The sequence below is a fragment of the Schistocerca cancellata genome, chromosome 9 (genome assembly GCF_023864275.1).
Source record: "Schistocerca cancellata isolate TAMUIC-IGC-003103 chromosome 9, iqSchCanc2.1, whole genome shotgun sequence".
NCBI classification, from domain to species: domain Eukaryota; kingdom Metazoa; phylum Arthropoda; class Insecta; order Orthoptera; family Acrididae; genus Schistocerca; species Schistocerca cancellata.
The window spans coordinates 363,891,566-363,911,460 of record NC_064634.1 but is presented as its reverse complement, the minus strand read 5'-3'; the positions used below and the strand labels follow the sequence as shown (position 1 = coordinate 363,911,460).

General features: G+C 45.0%; 1 protein-coding gene and 2 non-coding genes across 4 annotated transcripts in view; 2 read left to right on the top strand and 1 right to left on the bottom strand.

Moving 5' to 3' along the window:
- The window catches only part of LOC126100552 (homeobox protein PKNOX1-like), a 717,569-nt gene that overhangs the window by 540,827 nt on the left and 156,847 nt on the right, over positions 1-19,895 (top strand). The gene's annotated exons all lie outside the window — the stretch shown is intronic.
- Positions 17,609-17,683, bottom strand: Trnat-cgu (transfer RNA threonine (anticodon CGU)). Its single transcript has one exon. It is a non-coding gene; the product is annotated as a tRNA-Thr (tRNA).
- Positions 18,065-18,139, top strand: Trnat-ugu (transfer RNA threonine (anticodon UGU)). The gene has a single exon. It is a non-coding gene; the product is annotated as a tRNA-Thr (tRNA).

Below are 19,895 nucleotides of genomic sequence, written 5' to 3'. Positions count from 1 at the left end.
TCTCCCCCTCCTTCTCCAGGCACGTTCAGTGGGGGACTGACCTGAGAATCTTGCTGGACATAGTACATCAGCATCACGCAGTTCATAGAGATACGTACCATTGATGTACGAGCATTGTCCTGTTGAAAAAAGCACCTACATACTTTTGCATGAGCCGTAACACATGAGAGGCACAGTTTCCGTGATGTATAAATGTCGTGCCGTTAGAGTTCCCTCAACAACTACGAGCTTATGCGACGGATCTCCATACGATAAGGCCAGGAGCAACACGGGTATGCCTCTCCAAAACATTGGAAGAATGGAACCTCTCCCCAGGTCGCCGTCATACTCGACGAAGATCAACCGGAGTAGTACAGAACCGCGATTCATCGCTGAACACAATGTGCGACACCATTCATCAGCAATCCATGTTTCCTGGTTATTTCATCACTCCAAACGCACCCGTTGGTGTTGTGGTTTTAACGGAACCCTATAGATGGCACGGTAATTAGCTAGTCACGATCCTGCTACGCTCTGACCAGTACTGTGGGATGACATATGACGTTGCAGTTGTTCTCGAATGACAGGCGTTGCTATGAAGAGGTTACGATGTGCTTGGTGCACATTACGGCGCTGCTGCCTAGTGGTCGTCGACTGGCTCACGTTCTCATACGGTCCAACAGCGGGTCAGTGTCACATCTGAATGGCCCACTAATCTGGATGTTGGATGATACGTCCCGTCGGCTACAATGAGGGCCCCATTCAAAGCCTGATAACGCTGTCTCCTAATGCACTCTAGTGGCCGCTCCACCAATCACAGAAAATAATTTACCTACCCGCCGAAGGTACGTAAAAGTACGAAGTTCCACTGACATCCGACAAGATCTACTGGCTGCTTCACTTTTTTTTTTGTCTGGCTGTGTATATACATGACTATCTTAGCACCCACTCCTTCGCTCACGTAGACTGCAAGGTCTGCACATATTGGTTTTTGTTTAATCGAATTTTTATGTTGTTTACAAAGTGCAACACCTAAAGTTTTCACGCTAATTAAGGGCTATACATCGTGGTCTTTTCTGAATGTACTTCTGACCAAAAACCGATCCTGGTTGCTGGAGTCGGAGGTTTATGTCTTTATGTCGATCCTGTCTGTCCAGTTCTTGTTGTGATATCTCCATACAAACTTTCATCGAAAAAAATGGTTCAAATGGATCTGAGCACTATGGGACTCAACTGCTGTGGTCATTAGTCCCCTAGAACTTAGAACTACTTAAACCTAAGTAACCTAAGGACATCACACACACCCATGCCCGAGGTAGGATTCGAACCTGCGACCGTAGCAGCAGCGCGGCTCCGGACTGGAGCGCCTAGAACCGCACGGCCACCGCGGCCGGCCCGAAACTTTCATCGCCTAACACGTATTTCCGTCTTCTAACCGGGAAGTCAAACAACAGTTTTTATGGATTTAGCTTTAAAAATGTTGTAATATAACAAATTATTTTCTTAAAAATTTTCATCCCCTATTTCACTCCCATAGGAATCGAATTTCCAGAAACAGTGAAACACGTATTTTTGTATTTCTTTAGCTTTGAAAATACTTGAGTAATGAAATATTGTCATAAAACTTTTCTCCCCTGTTCATTCCCTTGGGCGTTCAATTTCCGAAAAGGTATTTTTTTTATTTCTGAGTAGTCAAATACCAATTTTTTTTTTATTTCTGAGAAGTTAAATATCGATTTTCATCGGTGTGAGTTTAAAAATGCTCCGTGTGTGTTTTTCGTGGATGGGGTGTGGTCCCCTTATTGTGCTTAATAAAAAGCTAAATGCTGAAGGATATGAATACATCTTACGGCACTGTGTATTGCGGAGAGTGGAGGAACATTTCAGAGACGATGATAGTCTCAGCGTGACAATGCGCCTTGTAAAACAGCATCTGTGAGGAAATTGCTTGTGGACGATATAATTCCTGGCATGGACTGGCTTTCCCATTGTCCCGATGTGAACCCAGTAAAGGAACTTTTTGGTAAGTTAGAGCGTAGATTTCGCTCCTGACCCCAGGGTCCTACATTAGTATCTTCTCTGGTTTGGCTCGAGGAATGAGCTGCCTTACCTCACAGACATTCAAATAACTCAATAGAAGCGCCTTGTACGCTAGTTGGTGTCCCGATAGTTTTAATCAGATGGTGTACTTCGGTTCTGTTGCGTCAGATGGCATAACGAGAGTGACACCATCTTTTAGCTTGGAACTGAGTTCTCCATACCTGGGAGATGTATGTCTAATGGAACTGTTGCTCAACACAGGCCAATCAGTACGTCCTCCTCATTTCCTTTCCTACATCTCTGCCCCTTCAAGAAGAATATAATAATTCCAATCCCAAAGAAAGCAGGTGTTGACAGATGTGAAAATTACCGAACAATCAGTTTAATAAGTCACAGCTGCAAAATACTAACGCGAATTCTTTACAGACGAATGGAAAAACTGGCAGAAGCTGACCTCGGGGAAGATAAGTTTGGATTCCGTATAAATGTTGGAAGACGTGAGGCAATACTGACCTTACGACTTATCTTAGAAGAAAGGTTAAGGAAAGGCAAACCTCCGTTTCTAGCATTTGTATACTTTTGACAGCGTTGACTGGAATACTCTCTTTCAAATTCTAAAGGTGGCAGGGGTGAAATACAGGGAGGCGAAAGGCTATTTACAATTTGTACAGAAACCAGATGACAGTTATAAGAGTCGAGGGGTATGAAAAGGAAGCAGTGGTTGGGAAGGGAGTGAGACAGGGTTGTAGCCTCTCCCCGATGTTATTCAATCTGTATATTGAGCAAGCAGTAAAGGATAATTCTGAGTAGGTATTAAAATTCACGAGAAGAATTAAAAACTTTGAGGTTTGCCGATGACATTGTCATTCTGTCAGAGACAGCAAAGGACTTGGAAGAGCAGTTGAACGGAATGGACAGTGTCTTGAAAGGAGGATATAAGATGAAATCAACAAAAGCAAAACGAGGATAATGGAATGTAGTCGAATTAAGTCGGGTGATGTTGAGGGTATTAGATTAGGAAATGAGACGCTTAAAGTAGTAAAGGAGTTTTGCAATTTGTGGAGCAACATAACCCATGATGGCCGAAGTAGAGAGGATATAAAATGTAGACTGGCAATGGCAAGGAAAGCGTTTCTGAAGAAGATTCAAATGGTTGAAATGGCTCTGAGCACTATGGGACTTAACAGCTGTGGTCATCAGTCCCCTAGAACTTAGAACTACTTAAACCTAACTAACCTAAGGACATCACACACATCCATGCCCGAGGCAGGATTCGAACCTGCGACCGTTGCGGTCGTGCGGTTCCAGACTGTAGCGCCTTTAACCGCTCGGCCACTCCGGCCGGCTTCTGAAGAAGAGAAATTTGTTAACATCGAGTATAGATTTAAGTGTCAGGAAGTTGTTTCTGAATGTACTTGTATGGAATGTAGCCATGTATGGAAGTGAAACATGGACGGTAAATAGTTTGGACAAGAAGAGAATAGAAGCTTTCGAAATGTAGTGCTACAGAAGAATGCTGAAGATTAGATGGGTACATCATATAACTAATGAGGAGGTACTGTATAGGATTGGGGAGAAAAGGAGTTTGTGGCACAACTGGACTAGAAGAAGGGATCGGTTGGCAGGACATGTTCTGAGGCATCAAGGGATCACCAATTTAGTATTGGAGGGTAGCGTGGAGGGTAAAAATCGTAGAGGGAGACCAAGAGATGAATACACTAAGCAGATTCAGAAGGATGTAGGTTGCAGTAAGTACTGGGAGATGAAGAAGCTTGCACAGGATAGTGTAGCACGGAGAGCTGCATCAAACCAGTCTCAGGAGTGAAGACCACAACAACATCTCTGCCCCCTTGTAATGTTGGTGCCCTGCTTCTTCTTCCCATACCCGCGTCGCGCTCACTCTTATTCTCTCTCCTTTTTTTTCCGCATTTTTGTCGCCCGTAACAATTACTCTCTCCCACGGAAACGGCCTCCAGGTCACTCGCGCCAGCTCTGACACTCCTGTTACGCCACTGGCTTACTACGTTGGCGAATTGCTGAAAGAAACTGAACACCGTGTTACTACAATTCTCCAACAAACAAAATTTTTGTTGGTGTAGACATTTTCCCACAGGTTTGGGTAACTCCTTGAGCAGCCTGTACTAGAAGTACAACTCAGACTGCCAAGGTCTCGCAGTTCCAAATTAAAGCTCGGGCGGGAGTAATCACTCTTGGTACGAAGTGGCTCATTGGGCCGTACGAGTATGATGTCTCGGCTCGGCCAGTGACTGATGACCCGTCCGGCCACTATAGTGGCGGCCTTCTCGGAGGAGCGTCCCCTCCTGTGGCGGCCTTTGAAGCGCAGATTAACAAGGGCCAGACGGCGCGAGATGTAGCACCGGTGGGAAGCAGGAAACGCCGGCTCGCCGTCGCAGGCTGCAGGCGCCCTTCCCGTCCCTTCCCTTCCGTCTGGCGGGCACCCCGCCAGCAGTCACCGGTAAACACGGCTCCTCTCGCTCCGCTCCGCTCTGGCTTAATTAACTCCGTTGGCCCCTCACAAAGAAAACGCGCCGCCGCCAGAGCAAAGAAATTTTAATTGGTGCGCGAAATGTAGCGCAGGGGCTCGGACCTGCCCGCTCCGCCCTCTCAAAGAGTGTTTCGCTCGCTCGCTGCCCAATGCGCGCGGGTTAGCTCTTGTCGCCTTTCACTCCGCTTTCTTACTGATGCCGAAAACGCGTCTAGTGTAACATGTCTAGCGCTGGGCTACACGGAATCAGTAGAAATCCACTGCATATTGCAAAGCACGCTGGCTAACCGCAGAGATGCACCATTCCCTTTCAGAAGTAATGACATTGCAACTGTCAAATTTTTCTGGACGATGTTACACCAGTCTACAATAACGTCTCCTGTGGTTGAGTTGGCGAGATACAAGGACGTGAAATTTCTGCTCCATATTACACCAGTACACCGTGTATGTTGTTCCACATGTTCACGTACAGACATACATCAGTGACGTCAATCTGTTGTAGAATTATGGAACATGTTTTATGCTCAAGAAAAATGACTTTTGTAGAAAGAAAATCTCCTGTATAAAAAACTGCATGAATTCCGCAGACAGACATCTTGCGAAACGCGGCTCGCTCTGTTCCTCCATTAGATCCACAGCGCTGTAGACAACGGCACTCAGGTTGATGTCGTGTTTCTTGACTTCGGAAACGCATTTGACACCGTCCCGCACTGTCATTTACAGAATTCCTTGAAGACAGAACTCAAACGTCGCTCTTAACTGAACAACATTGACAAATGTTCGTAAAGGTATTTCCGGAGTATCCCAAGGAAGTGTGGTAGGACTGTTACTGTTAACAATATATATAAATCATTTGGTAGAAAGCATCGGAAGCTATTTTAAGACTGTTCGCAGCAGCGTAGCAACTCCTTAAGAAAGCATTGATTTGCAGAATGACCTGCAGAGGACTAAATAGTGGATGCTCTGGCAGTTGACTCTGAACGTCAATAAACGTAACATATTGTGCATACATAGGAAAAGAAATCTAGTACTATCAAAATAAGCTATTCATAACAAATTGCTGGAAACAGTATCCATAGTAAAATATTTAGGAGTAACTATCCAGAGCGACTCTATGTGGGATGGCCACATAAAACAAATACATGGTCACCAGAAAAACGGGAACATTTCCACAATCCAATAAAACTAGAATTGATGAAGAAAAGAAATTGCATTCATAGTAATTGAAACCTTACAACTTTGCCATTGATGGCATTTTTTTGAAAAATTACGTCCTTTAGATGGCGTCCTCCTGTATGAGTACATTCGTGAAATCTGCTGTTGAGATTCTTCATTGACCGTTGCAACATCTCAGCTGGGATACTGTGAATTGCATCCCGAATTCTCTAACTCACCCAGGGTTCTTAGTCGAGTCGTGTAGACTTTGCTCTTGAGATAGTCCCACAAGAAAAAAAAAATCGCAAACGGATAAATCTGGCGATCTAGGAGTCCAGGGAATGTTACCGAATCGTGAGATCACACGTTTGCCAAACAATTCTCCCACATATGCCATTGGTTGCCGTGCAGTGTGTGATGTCGCTCCGTCCTGTTGAAACCAGGCTTCTTGATCGTTTGGAAAGTTGTTTAATGCAGGTGTAACAATAGTTCGTAACTCCTCCACGTAACGATCGGGATTGACAGTTATTGTGTGTAACGGCGTAGCCAGACATGACCATCGACCGGATGTAAAAAGAAACATGATTCATCAGACCAGGCGATATGTCTCCATTGATCCACGATCCAATCTCGATGATACGGTGACCCTTACAACAGTAACTGAAGATGTTGTTGCGTCAACATGGGAACGCGTAGGGGTCGTTTGCAAGGAAGTCCTTTGTTCAGAAAATATGTGCTGAATATGCTCCGCAACACTTGTGTCTGCACCAGCATCGTACTCAGTCATCAACTCCTCGTGGTTTCACTCCTTCAACCACTTCCCACAGATGCTAATGACAGTAGGACGCGAACAGCTGATAATTTTCTCCGTTTCCGGGATGCTCTCGCTCCGAGGCGCCCTCTATGAAAATCACTTTCTTTTGGTTTCCAGTCCTAACACTGGTTTGATCCAGCTCTCCGTGCTACCCTATCCTCTGCGATCCTCTTCATCCCCGAACAAGTGTTGCAACCTGCATCCTTCTGACTCTGTTTACTGTGTTCATCTCTTGGTCTTCCTCTACGATTTTCACGCCCCCCACCCCCACCCTCCCTCCCCACACACACTCACACTTCCCACCATACTAAATTGGCGATCCCTAGATGTCTCAGACTGTGATCCGTCAACCCTATCCCTTCTTTTGGTCAAGTTTTGCCACAGACTTCTTGTCTCCCCCAGTTCTATTCAGTACCTCCTTATTAGTTATGGGGTCTAGCCATCCAGTCTCCAGCATCCTTCTGTAGCCACGTTTTGAAAATTTCTATTCTCTTTTTGTTCAAACTGTTGATGTTCCATGTTTCACTTCCATATATAGCTGACCTCCAGACAAATACTTTCAGAAAAGATTTCCTAACACCTAAATCTGTATTCCATTTTAACAAATTTCTCTTCTGAAATGCTTTCTGTGGCTTTGCCAGCCACATTTTATATCCTCTCTGCTTCGGCCATCGTCTGTTATTTTACTGCCCAAATACACTATATGATCAAAAGTATACGGATACCCCCAAAACCATAAGTTTTTCATATTAGGTGCATTGTGCTGCCGCCTACTGCCAGGTACTCCATATAAATGACCTCAGTAGTCATTAGACATCATGAGAGAGCTAATGGGGCGCTCCGCGAAACTCACGGACTTCGAACATGGTCAGGTGATACGGTGTCACTTGTGTCATACGTCAGTACGTGAGATTTCCAACTTCCTTTAACATCCCTAGCTCCACTGTTTACGATGTGATAGTGAAGTGGAAACGTGAAGGGACACGTACAGCACAAAAGCGTACAGACCGACCTCGTCTGTTGACTGACAGAGACCGACGACGTTTGAAGAGGGTCATAATGTGTAATAGGCAGATATCTATGCAGACCATCACACAGGAATTCCAAACTGTATGAGGATCCACTGCAACTACTATGACATTGGTGTAAGGAGCGTAAACATTGGACGATTGAACAGTGGAAAAACGTTGTGTGGAGTGGTACACAATGTGGCGATCCGATGGCAGGGTGGTGTTACGGTATGGTCGTGTTTTTCATGGAGGAGGCTTGCACCCCTTGTTGTTTTGCTTGGCACTATCACAGCACAGGCCTACATTGATGTTTTAAGCACCTCCTTGCTTCCCACTCTTGGAGCAACTTAAGGATGGCGATTGCATCTTTCAACACGATCGAGCACCTGTTCGCTATTCGCATCCTGTGACGGTGTGGTAACACGACAATAACATCCCTGTAATGGACTGACCTGCACAGAGTCCTGACCTGAATCCTATGGAACACCTTTGGGATGTTTTGGAACGCTGACTTCGTGCCAGGCCTCTCCGACCGACATCGATACCGGGCGGCTTCCTCTTTCATTCCTTTTCCCCAGTCCATATTCACTTACTATTTTTCCTTCTCTTCCTGATCTTACTATCGAATTCCAGTCTCCCATCACTATTAAATTTTCGTGTCCCTTAACTATTTGAATAATTTCTTTTATGTCGTCATACATTTCTTCAATTTCTTCATCATTTACGGAGATAGTTGACATATAAACTTGTACTACTGTGGTAGGCGTCGGCTTCGTGCCTATTTTGGCTACAATAATGCGTTCACAGTGCTGTTCATAGTAGCTTACTTGCATTCCTATTTTCTTTTTCATTATTAAACCGCTCCTGCATTACCCCTAATTTGATTTTACATTTATAATCCTGTATTCTCCTGGCTAGAAGTCCTGTTTCTGCTGCCATCGAACGTAACTAATTCTCACTAGGTCTAATTTATGTCGGTGGATTTCCCCATTTTGCTGCCCGTATCATCGCGCGAATGATGATCACTTCATCTCTGCTCCGCATATGTACTTTGCTCACCGCATCACGTGCCCGTAATGTCATCAGGTACATTTAGTCTCTTTTTGGCCGGGATCATAATGTTTCGGCTAGCCATTGTATCTTTCATGGTGTTTATCCCATTAAACGGAGACTGCCGTCTTCAAAATTCTGCAAATTTATTGTAGTATCAGTATTCTACTAAACCACAGGGCCATATAATTAACGTCGATATGCAGCAAGATTCTGCAATACATATTGTGTTCGAACATTATGAATTACCTCGAAGAGAAAGGTCTATTTACACACGCAGTCAACACGGATTTAGAAAACCTAACTACTTCTTTACTCACACGAAATATTGAGTGCTATTGACAAGGGATTTCAAATGGATTCCGTATTTCTTGATTTCCAAAAGTCTTTTGACATTGTGCCTCACAAGCTATCAAATTGCGTGCTTATGGAATGTTGTCTCAGTTACTCGGCTGGATTCATGATTTCGTCAGAGAGGCCACAGTTTGTAGTAACTGACGGAAAGTCATCGGGTAAAACAGAAGTGATTTCTGGCGTTCCCCAAGGTATTGTTACAGGCCCTCTGCTGTTCCTCATCTATATAAATGATTTGGGAGACGATCTGAGCAGCCGTCTTAGGTTGTTTGTAGATGATGCTGTCATTTATCGTCCAGTAAAGTCATCATCAGATTCAAAACAAATTGGAAAGCGAATTAGAAAAGATATATGTACGGTGCGAAAATTGGGAATTGACCCTAACTAATAAGTTTTAGGTCATTCACATGAGTGCTAAAGGGAATCCGTTAAACTTCGGCAAAACGATAAATCGGTCAAATCTAAAGGCAGTAAATGCAACTAAATGCCTAGGAATTACATTTACGAACAACTTAAATTGGAAAGAGCGCACAGAAAATTTTGTGGGGAGGGGAACCAAAGACTACAATTTATTGGCAGAACACTTAGAAGATGCAACAGATCTACCAAAGAGACTACCTACACCATGCTTTTCCGTCCTCTTTTAGTACTGATGCGCGGTGTGCGATCCTTACCAGATAGGATTTAACGGAGTACATTGAGAAAGTTCAAAGAAGAGCAGCACGTTTTGTATCATCGGGAGATAGGGGAAAGAGTGTCTCTGACATGATAAAGGATTTGGGGTGGACACCATTAAAACAAAGGCGTTTTTCATTGCAGCATAATTTTGAAATTTCAATCACAAACTTTCCGCTTGAAATGTGAAAATATTTTGTTGGCGCCGACCTACATAGGGAGATACGATCATCATAATAAAATAAAGGAAATCAGAGCTCGCACGGTAAGATATAGGTGTTCGTTTTTTCTGCGCGCTGGTTGAGGTGGGGATAATAGACTATTATTGTGAAGGTGGTTCGGTGAATCCTCTGCCTGGTAGTTAAGTGAGATTTTCAGAGTATGCGTGTAGATTTAGGTGTATTTAACTTCGTGTATGGTTTCTTTTCCTGTCGCCACATTCGTCTGTTCCGAGGCATTTCCAAAACAGTGCACACCCTACTGCAGAGATAAAGATTTATTCCGGAACAATGCCCTAGGCTATGGTACCGTAGGCTATGGTCCTGCCACATATCCTCGATATGCTTTCTTGTACTGGCAGGGTGCAAAGCCTCAAAACGATCTACGGCTTATGGCGCTCTTAATTTTTTGTTCGGTACCTTGTACTGTAAAATGCAGTGTCTATAAAGTCCTGATATAATTTTCTAAAAAAATAATAATTCGGGAACTATTAGAGAGAGAACACAGTGTTTTACTATAAAACGTTTAGCAGCTCTCAAAACTTGCGATAATTTTAGTGTGAGCCGCACTTGTTGCGTAGAACATAAAAGCGCTGTTCGAGTTCCAACCATGTACGAATCAGCTTTTCAACTCTAACAGTTCTGATTGCTTATTCATTCGTAAACGAAGGCTGGCAGTGTCGTCGATTGGTGTTGTATTCTGCAAGTGCGTACAGATTTGGCCAATAGGCTGTATTCAGGAGCAGGTGACCATCCTGTGTTTACGAGTTTATTATTAAAACTGAATCATGTCTTGGCTTATTATGTATCATTAATGGGTACAGAAATGAAGTTTGAAATCTTTCGCACAAGGTGAGGGATTCATAGCCGGAGAGAAGTGGAAGGAAGATCTGAATGTACCGAGAGGTGGCTGAGAAAAACACGACCAAACCTCACTCACCCACATCCCTGAACTCGCACTCGCGCGCAGCGTGACCGATTCCGTTCCTGTACAGTTCTTTGTCTGACAGCGGCAGCGACGCTTTGTCGTGGCATTACTTTGCCAGTACCAGTTCACACTTCCATCACGTGGACATAGCGTGAAGTGGCTGGCACCCGGCTAATGTCAGACATCCGCTAGCCTATGCCCTTTTGTAACTCAGGAAAAACTTCAGGAGGTATCCATGAATGAAAATTTAAAGATATAAATCAATTTGTTGCGTATTATGCGTGCCTATGTCGTCCATCCACCTCTGAGGAAATGTGTCATTTAGTCACAACCCTCACGTTAAAACTGGAATGTGGGGTTCATCATCATGTTGGAAGATGCTAGACCGCTGCAGCTATTCAATCTGTGGTAACAAGAACTGTTCGAGCGTGTCCAGATAAACCTTTTCTGTTGTGGATTCGATTGCGAAGAAAAAGCGGCCGGCTACATGGAACATTAAGCTTCGGGCTGTCACGGATGTGTTCGTGTGGGTTGTCAGAACTCCAAATTCTAATTAGTGGCGACTCGCATGTCCAGATATGTGGAACTCTGCTGCATCTGAAATACCCGAATTCTTACCTCAGAGGACGGTCGTTTGGTTTTAATGCGTGGACCATTTTCACTTTGTGTGCAAAAAGCCGTAAGCGCTTGTATAACAGTTCGTGGTCAGTTGATCTTGCTTGTTGCAATTCGCGTGATGCACGGCTTATTGACTTCGGGAGGTGGGGCCGGCTTCGTTGATATGCGGCTTGCGCTCTGCCAACGCGTCCTTAAGACACAAGGATACGTCCACTTCTTCGAAGGTCTTTGACACTGTTGTCTCTTTAAGGCTTTTGAACCACTTCATTACGGTTTTTTTTTTTCGGTGGTATCCTTCCATTCTGGCGTCGATAACATTGTTCAACAGCCATTTTGCATTTTCGGTGTGTGGTATCAGTTAGTACGTATCTTGGTGTGCAGAGATTGAATCTATCTTTCAAAATGGTCTAACACGTAAGATTTGAGGTTTGGGACCTTTTGTTGTTTATTTGTAATATTTCTATGTTTATTGCTCTTTTGTTTAGACGTTTGAATATTTTAACAGGAGTGCTAGAAGATCTACTAATTGTCACTATATGTAGATGGTAGGTGCAATAAAGAAATGGCAAGCAAAAGACGAGCACCATTGTCACATTTTTCGAATAGCAAAGAAGAATAAAGTTGATTATTTGCTGTGAGCTAATTTAGACCTTCATTGGCGTCATGTTTATATGAACATATTAAATAGTATTGACCTCTAAAGTTCTGAATATTTATTTTTTGTTAGTTTTCAAATTCAAATGGCTCTGAGCACATGGGACTCTCAGTCCCCTAGAACTTAGAACTACTTAAACCTAACTAACCTAAGGACATCACACACATCCATGCCCGAGGCAGGATTCGAACCTGCGACCGTAGCGGTCGCGCGGTTCCAAACTGAAGCGCCTAGAACCGCTCGGCCACACCGGCCGGCTGTTAGTTTTCATTTATCAATTTTCGCCAGACTTGTTTTTGATTCTCCAGTGTATCTTGGAAATGTGACGTGATAGAGAAAAGCTGATATTACTAGTGAATGCAGGACCACAAAACTACGTAAATCCACGCAATTACAAACCAGATGCAGAAAAAAAGTTTAAATTCAGCGACCAGCGTATAACCGCAGTACCGTAATCACAGATTTGGGTACTACGCACCAGATGACATGTTGCGCCTTCTCCTGGCCTGGAGCCATTTTGATGCACTCCTAGTCAGGTCTGCAACAAAGAACAAAGGAAGAAAATTTTGAGAGCTGCTAAACGTTTTACGACGAATCACGATTCTCTGTATCTCAGAGCTTCGAAGTTGTGAGTTTATGAAATGACAGCGAGACTTTATGGCCAAGTAACGGCATACTAAGCTCATACTAGCACAGTTCCGCCGGCGTAATTTGGAGCCGTCATACTTCTAGGGCGCAGCAGGACTTGTTAGCAAACAGAGCGACGGGACGCGAGAGCGCATCGCAGGTTGCAGTTAACAGGCGCTGCGGGCTGGATTACCGCGCCAGACGGGCAGGGCAGCGCCGTGCTGTTTTCGCTCGTAAATCGCGGCAAAGTGTTATATTCCCGGCGAAGCGATTTTGGCGCGGCAGTAGTGGCACATAAAACGCGAGCGCTTGCTACCTGTTGAGCCAGCCTGATACGTGATGTATTTTTATGGAAGCGATAGTGTGTATGACGCGGCTTTATCTGGTGGCGATCGGCCGCCTGCCTCCGCCGTGTTTTATTAGGCAGGCGCCACAAACGCAGCCACAGGTGTGGCACTGCTCTCAGCAATTCCAGAGTCTGGCCAGCAGAATTCTGGGTAGCTTTGTACGCTGCCTCGTACTGGAGGTTGCGCGGAAAATAATAAGAAAATAATGCCGTACTGTTAAGGCAACATAGGGAAAGATTGAAATTGATGTCGCAGGTAACCACAGTGACAGGCATACTTCTCCAATCACTGATTAGTGCATGGCAGAGGGTACCTCCCACTGTACCACGTATTAACGTTTCTTCCCGTACTGCTCGCTTAACGTTTCTTCCCGTTCTGCTTGCATGTGAAGCGCGTGGAAAAAACAGCTTAAATGCCTGTGTGCGTGCTCCAAGTAGAATACTCTTGCGAGCTTCACGAAAGTGGTTCGTAGGATGCTGAAGTGGTTGTTGGGCTGTTTGGAGAGAGAGGTATGGGGCAGTAGTGGTCCAGAATATGTCCAGTGATGTTTCCCGCTAGTGTGGAGCAGTGTCGTTGTTTATTATTTTTTGAATTTTATAATATATATATATATATTGTGCAGTGAATTACGTCAAAACAGTGCCAAAATAAATAATGCAATATTGCACAACAGCTCCGTCAGTGATGCAAACGAAGCTTCTGGGACGCCAAAATAGCTGTGGTGTCACTCACAATAAACGAGACACGCCTACACACCATCAGAAGACATCACTGGACATCAGATTCTCGCCAACCACTGCATGCCCCCTTTCCAAATACGCCGACAGTCACTCCAGCAACGAATAGGAAAATAAAAATTCTACATTAATTTAGTATAAGACAGTTTATTTTTAAGCAACAATTTTCTGTATACATAAACGCGTGAAGATGGGCGGAACATGACAAAATGAGTTGGAATATATTAATCATAGAACAAATAAGTGACTGGTAGCAAAAAATACAAACAATTATTTATTCCACCCAGTCACGCTTCCCAACCGTAATCAGTATCACCACAACTAATTTGTAAGTAGATTTTCGCGGTATTCTTAGCGTCTGTCTTCATGCGTTGCTGGTTTAGTGTTTTCAACTTACCCGTGCCGCTCTTACACGAATCAAATAAACAGTGAACATTCGCACTGTCCTTCTGTATATACCACCGTTAGTCCTATTTGTATGGTTTAACACACGTGAGCAATATTCTTGTGTCGGTCGCACGAGGACTTTGTAAGCAATCTCTTTTGCAGACTAACTGCATTTACCCACCTTCTTACCGCTGACCTAATATCTGTCACCTGTTTTACCTACAACTGAGCCTATGTGATAATTCCATTTCATATCGCCTCATATCGTCACAACCAGATATTTTTAAGTGGACCGACTGCATTTGTAACTTGATAAAATTGTAGTCAGTCATAGGATTTAGTTTTGCGAAGTGTGTAATTTCACGTCTTTCACACCTTTGCTAGTTGCCAGTCCTTGCACTGATTTTGAAATATTCTATCAAGATTTGTTTGGATGTTTGTGCGGCTTCTATCTTTATCAGTACTAGTAATGTATATAAACGTTTACTTCCTGCGTTGCTGAAATGAAGTAAAAAACAGCTTCTTCAACACACCTTCATTCCTTTTTGTGATCTCATTTTGTGGAAACAGCTGTTTGTTTCAAGAAATTCACTTCATAGGCTGTCAGAATTTTCGCATCGTTTGCCTTTATTGCCAGGCGTCGCTTCATAGCACAACAACGTTCTTGTTAAGGTCTGATAAAGACGTATTCTGTTGTGTTTGTTTTCTAGTAAGGGTTTCAACACATTATTAATCACTCCCATTGTTTTTGTACACCAGGTGGCTTTCTCAGTTCGTCTGTTTCTTCCAGAAAGGGTAGTTTACACCCTAAATATGTGAAGATATTCACTCTCTTCAGAATTTCAGTTTTCAAACGGATCTTATTTTGTACTGGGCACTATCCACAGAAGGCCACAGTTTTTGTTTTTCGATGTTGATGTCCCTCCTCCCCTCTCTCTCTGTTTCCATTTTCTGTCAGACCTACCCGGTAAAGGTCCCAGATTGACGAACAATACTCAAGAGTCGGTCAAACAAGCGACTTGCAAACCATTTTTTTCCGTGGAAGAATTACATTACCTTAAGATTCTTCCTCGAATATCATTCTGGTACCTGCATTTCCTATTATTTGTTTTATGTGGCCATTCAACTTAACGTCGCTCTGGATAGTTAATCCTAGATATTTTACGCTTCTAGGCACCTTTCATCAATAATATAATTATACAGTAGTGGATTTCTTATCCTTTGTGTGCGCAATATGGTACATTAAGTTCAGGGTCCACTGCCAGAGCTTGCACCACTCATCAATCCTCCGTAGGTCTTTTGAAAACCAATACTGTCTTTTTGTGTTGACAACCGCATCATCTGCGAACAGTCTTAAAGAGCTCTCGACGCTTTTACTAGATCATTTATATGCATTGTCGGCTCTGAGCACTATGGGACTCAACTTCTGAGGTCATTAGTCCCCTAGAACTTAGAACTAGTTAAACCTAACTAACCTAAGGACATCACAAACATCCATGCCCGAGGCAGGATTCGAACCAGCGACCGTAGTGGTCGTGCGGTTCCAGACTGCATCGCCTTTAACCGCACGGCCACTTCGGCCGGCTATATGCATTGTAAATAGTAATGGCTCTATCACAGTTCTTTGAGGTACTACGGAAATTACTTTCACATCTGTCGATTTTGTTCCGTTAAGAGCGACTAGTTCCGTAAATTTTCTGCCTATTATAGATACGTTGCTGGGGAACAGGATTATCTATTAAGGGTGGCTGAAATATCCTCCAAAGCTGTCGAGAAGCTGTAAGGTACCAGCCCCATTATTGGACTTGCTTCCTACCGGCCAACAACCGACGGGAAGGACATAACTTCGTGCTTTCAAGTCTCGAACGCTAAACAATCGAATTGAGCCCCAATTTTTAAGTGAATTCCGTTAATCAGTCGTGTAGTGTTTAACGTTGACTACTTCGTAATGTACTTACATGGATATGGTGTCTGTTCTTTCGGACAAGACCTGCAGCCGTCTAGAACGAAATTAGAATTACATATTAATACCTTCAGCTGCTGACGGGCGTTGATATACACTCCTGGAAATGGAAAAAAGAACACATTGACACCGGTGTGTCAGACCCACCATACTTGCTCCGGACACTGCGAGAGGGCTGTACAAGCAATGATCACACGCACGGCACAGCGGACACACCAGGAACCGCGGTGTTGGCCGTCGAATGGCACTAGCTGCGCAGCATTTGTGCACCGCCGCCGTCAGTGTCAGCCAGTTTGCCGTGGCATACGGAGCTCCATCGCAGTCTTTAACACTGGTAGCATGCCGCGACAGCGTGGACGTGAACCGTATGTGCAGTTGACGGACTTTGAGCGAGGGCGTATAGTGGGCATGCGGGAGGCCGGGTGGACGTACCGCCGAATTGCTCAACACGTGGGGCGTGAGGTCTCCACAATACATCGATGTTGTCGCCAGTGGTCGGCGGAAGGTGCACGTGCCCGTCGACCTGGGACCGGACCGCAGCGACGCACGGATGCACGCCAAGACCGTAGGATCCTACGCAGTGCCGTAGGGGACCGCACCGCCACTTCCCAGCAAATTAGGGACACTGTTGCTCCTGGGGTATCGGCGGGGACCATTCGCAACCGTCTCCATGAAGCTGGGCTACGGTCCCGCACACCGTTAGACCGTCTTCCGCTCACGCCCCAACATCGTGCAGCCCGCCTCCAGTGGTGTCGCGACAGGCGTGAATGGAGGGACGAATGGAGACGTGTCGTCTTCAGCGATGAGAGTCGCTTCTGCCTTGGTGCCAATGATGGTCGTATGCGTGTTTGGCGCCGTGCAGGTGAGCGCCACAATCAGGACTGCATACGACCGAGGCACACAGGGCCAACACCCGGCATCATGGTGTGGGGAGCGATCTCCTACACTGGCCGTACACCACTGGTGATCGTCGAGGGGACACTGAATAGTGCACGGTACATCCAAACCGTCATCGAACCCATCGTTCTACCATTCCTAGACCGGCAAGGGAACTTGCTGTTCCAACAGGACAATGCACGTCCGCATGTATCCCGTGCCACCCAACGTGCTGTAGAAGGTGTAAGTCAACTACCCTGGCCAGCAAGATCTCCGGATGTGTCCCCCATTGAGCATGTTTGGGACTGGATGAAGCGTCGTCTCACGCGGTCTGCACGTCCAGCACGAACGCTGGTCCAACTGAGGCGCCAGGTGGAAATGGCATGGCAAGCCGTTCCACAGGACTACATCCAGCATCTCTACGATCGTCTCCATGGGAGAATAGCAGCCTGCATTGCTGCGAAAGGTGGATATACACTGTACTAGTGCCGACATTGTGCATGCTCTGTTGCCTGTGTCTATGTGCCTGTGGTTCTGTCAGTGTGATCATGTGATGTATCTGACCCCAGGAATGTGTCAATAAAGTTTCCCCTTCCTGGGACAATGAATTCACGGTGTTCTTATTTCAATTTCCAGGAGTGTATATCAACGGGGACAGGTGAAAATGTGTGCCCCGACCGGGACTCTAACCCGGGATCTCCTGCTTACGTGGCAGACGCTCTACCCATCTGAGCCACCGGGGGCACAGAGCATAGTGTGATTGCAGGGACTTTCTCGCCCACACCTCCCGCGAGACCCACATCCTCACCTTTTATGTCCACACACTACATTCGTAGTGTCCCTACCCAACCCACTCATTACTCGTGGAAGACATTCTTAGCAAGTCCTCCAATAGTTCGGGTAATATGTTGTGCATCCGCGCAGAAGAAGGAGGTCATGGCCGGTATTGCCAGAACTATATACTGATATGGATATGGTGTCTGTTCTTTCGGACAATGTCTTCCACGAGTAATGAGTGTGCTGAGTAGGGACACTACGAATGTAGTGTGTGGACATATAAGGTGAGAATGTGTGTCTCGCGGGAGGCGTGCGCGAGGTAGTCCCTGCAGTCGCACTATTCTCCGTGCCGTCGGTGGCTCAGATGGATAGAGCGTCTGCCATGTAAGCAGGAGATCCAGGGTTCGAGTCCCGGTCGGGGCACACATTTTCACCTGTCCCCATTGATATATATCAACGCCTGTTAGCAGCTGAAGGTATTAATATATACTTCGTAGAGTAGCTTACTGTTCTTGTGGCTTGTTATTGTGTTAGCTACGCTGAATGTTCTGTGTGTGTGGCTGATATTACGTGTTTTGTTTGGACGTAAAATACCTTGACCATGTGAAACGTCCCCTTAGAACAATTATACAAGACCGTGCTTAAACTGACACACAATATTTTTAGCGCAACGCAATCTGACTTTCAGAAATCCCTACAAAGGAATGACCCTGACTAACATTAACCTGTACCTTTCACAAATCACTTACCTCACAAAAATCTTCGTTACTCAAGCTACTGCAATACAGCGAGCGCCACTACTGCCAGCTAAATAAAAGATTCAAACTACAGAAGGCACTAACTACTGATAGGCATAGTTAGCAAATGAAAGATTTTAATTGAGAACAAACAATGTATTTACCTTAATAGTCATCAAAAGTCATAATATATATAGCAGTTCATGACATCTAGTCTTACAAATTTCAAAACTCCGCCATTTCTCTCCCCACATCCACCACTGCTGGCGGCTCACCTCCAACTGCGCAACGCCACGCGCTGTAACATCCAGCTGCCCAACACTACAATGGCAGACAACAATGCTAACTAGCCACAGACTGCACACAGCACAGCCATGATTTTCATACAGAGCACTACGTAACGTTGCTAATAAGAAAATATAAACAGCCTACTTACACATGTAGTTGTGGAGTATTACAGGACAGGCCTAACGAGCGTTTTATATTAATCGGTTACTTCAGGAAGACACTAGGCACGATGGCTGATGGGAGTAACAGATTTGACAAAAGTCACAAGGTATTGTGCGACCTTGCATAGGTATTCGCTTGGAGTGTGTCGTTGTTCCGCGTTGTTTTCCTTGTACTGAGTTTTGTTTCGGGTGATGCACGTGCTACGGCTTGCGAAAGTCAGTACCGTCTGCTAATAAAGTCAGAGTAATGTCGCGGCGAGGAGAAGCTGTAAGTGCCAGTCTATTATGTTCGATTTTTTCGATTCAGGTAGCTCCCATCAGCCACCGCGCACAGTTTCTTGAAGAAGTGCGCAAATAAGTATATAGCAGCGTTTTTATTGTAGTACCGTCGACTTTTCCTCTCGTAAGCTTTTATTGTCCTGTCACTGCTTTGGTCTTATTACTGGGTCGTCTACATTATGTTTCGCCGGCCGCGGTGGTCTCGCGGTTCTAAGCGCTCAGTCCGGAACCGCGCGACTGCTACGGTCGCAGGTTCGAATCCTGCCTCGGGCATAGATGTGTGTGATGTCCTTAGCTTAGTTAGGTTTAAGTAGTTCTAAGTTCTAGGGGACTGATGACCACAGATGTTAAGTCCCATAGTGCTCAGAACCATTTGAACCATTCTGTTTCCGTAACAGTGTGGAGTGTGTGGTAAATTATAAGAACTGATGTTGTTCGGTTGGTTGATGTGGAAGGAGGGGGCCAAACAGCGAGGTCATTGGTCCGATCGGATTAGGAAAGGATGAGGAAGGAAGCTGGCCGTGCCCTTCCAAAGGAACCATCACGGCATTTGCCTGAAGCGATTTACGAAAATCACAGAAACCCAAAACCAGGATGGAGGGACGCGGTTGATGTTATTCGATAGCTCAGTGGCATATGTCAATGTTCCCTGCAGCGGAGCGACATCGATAGCAATGTGGTCCATCTAAGTGCCCATTTGCTACAGAGGAGCGA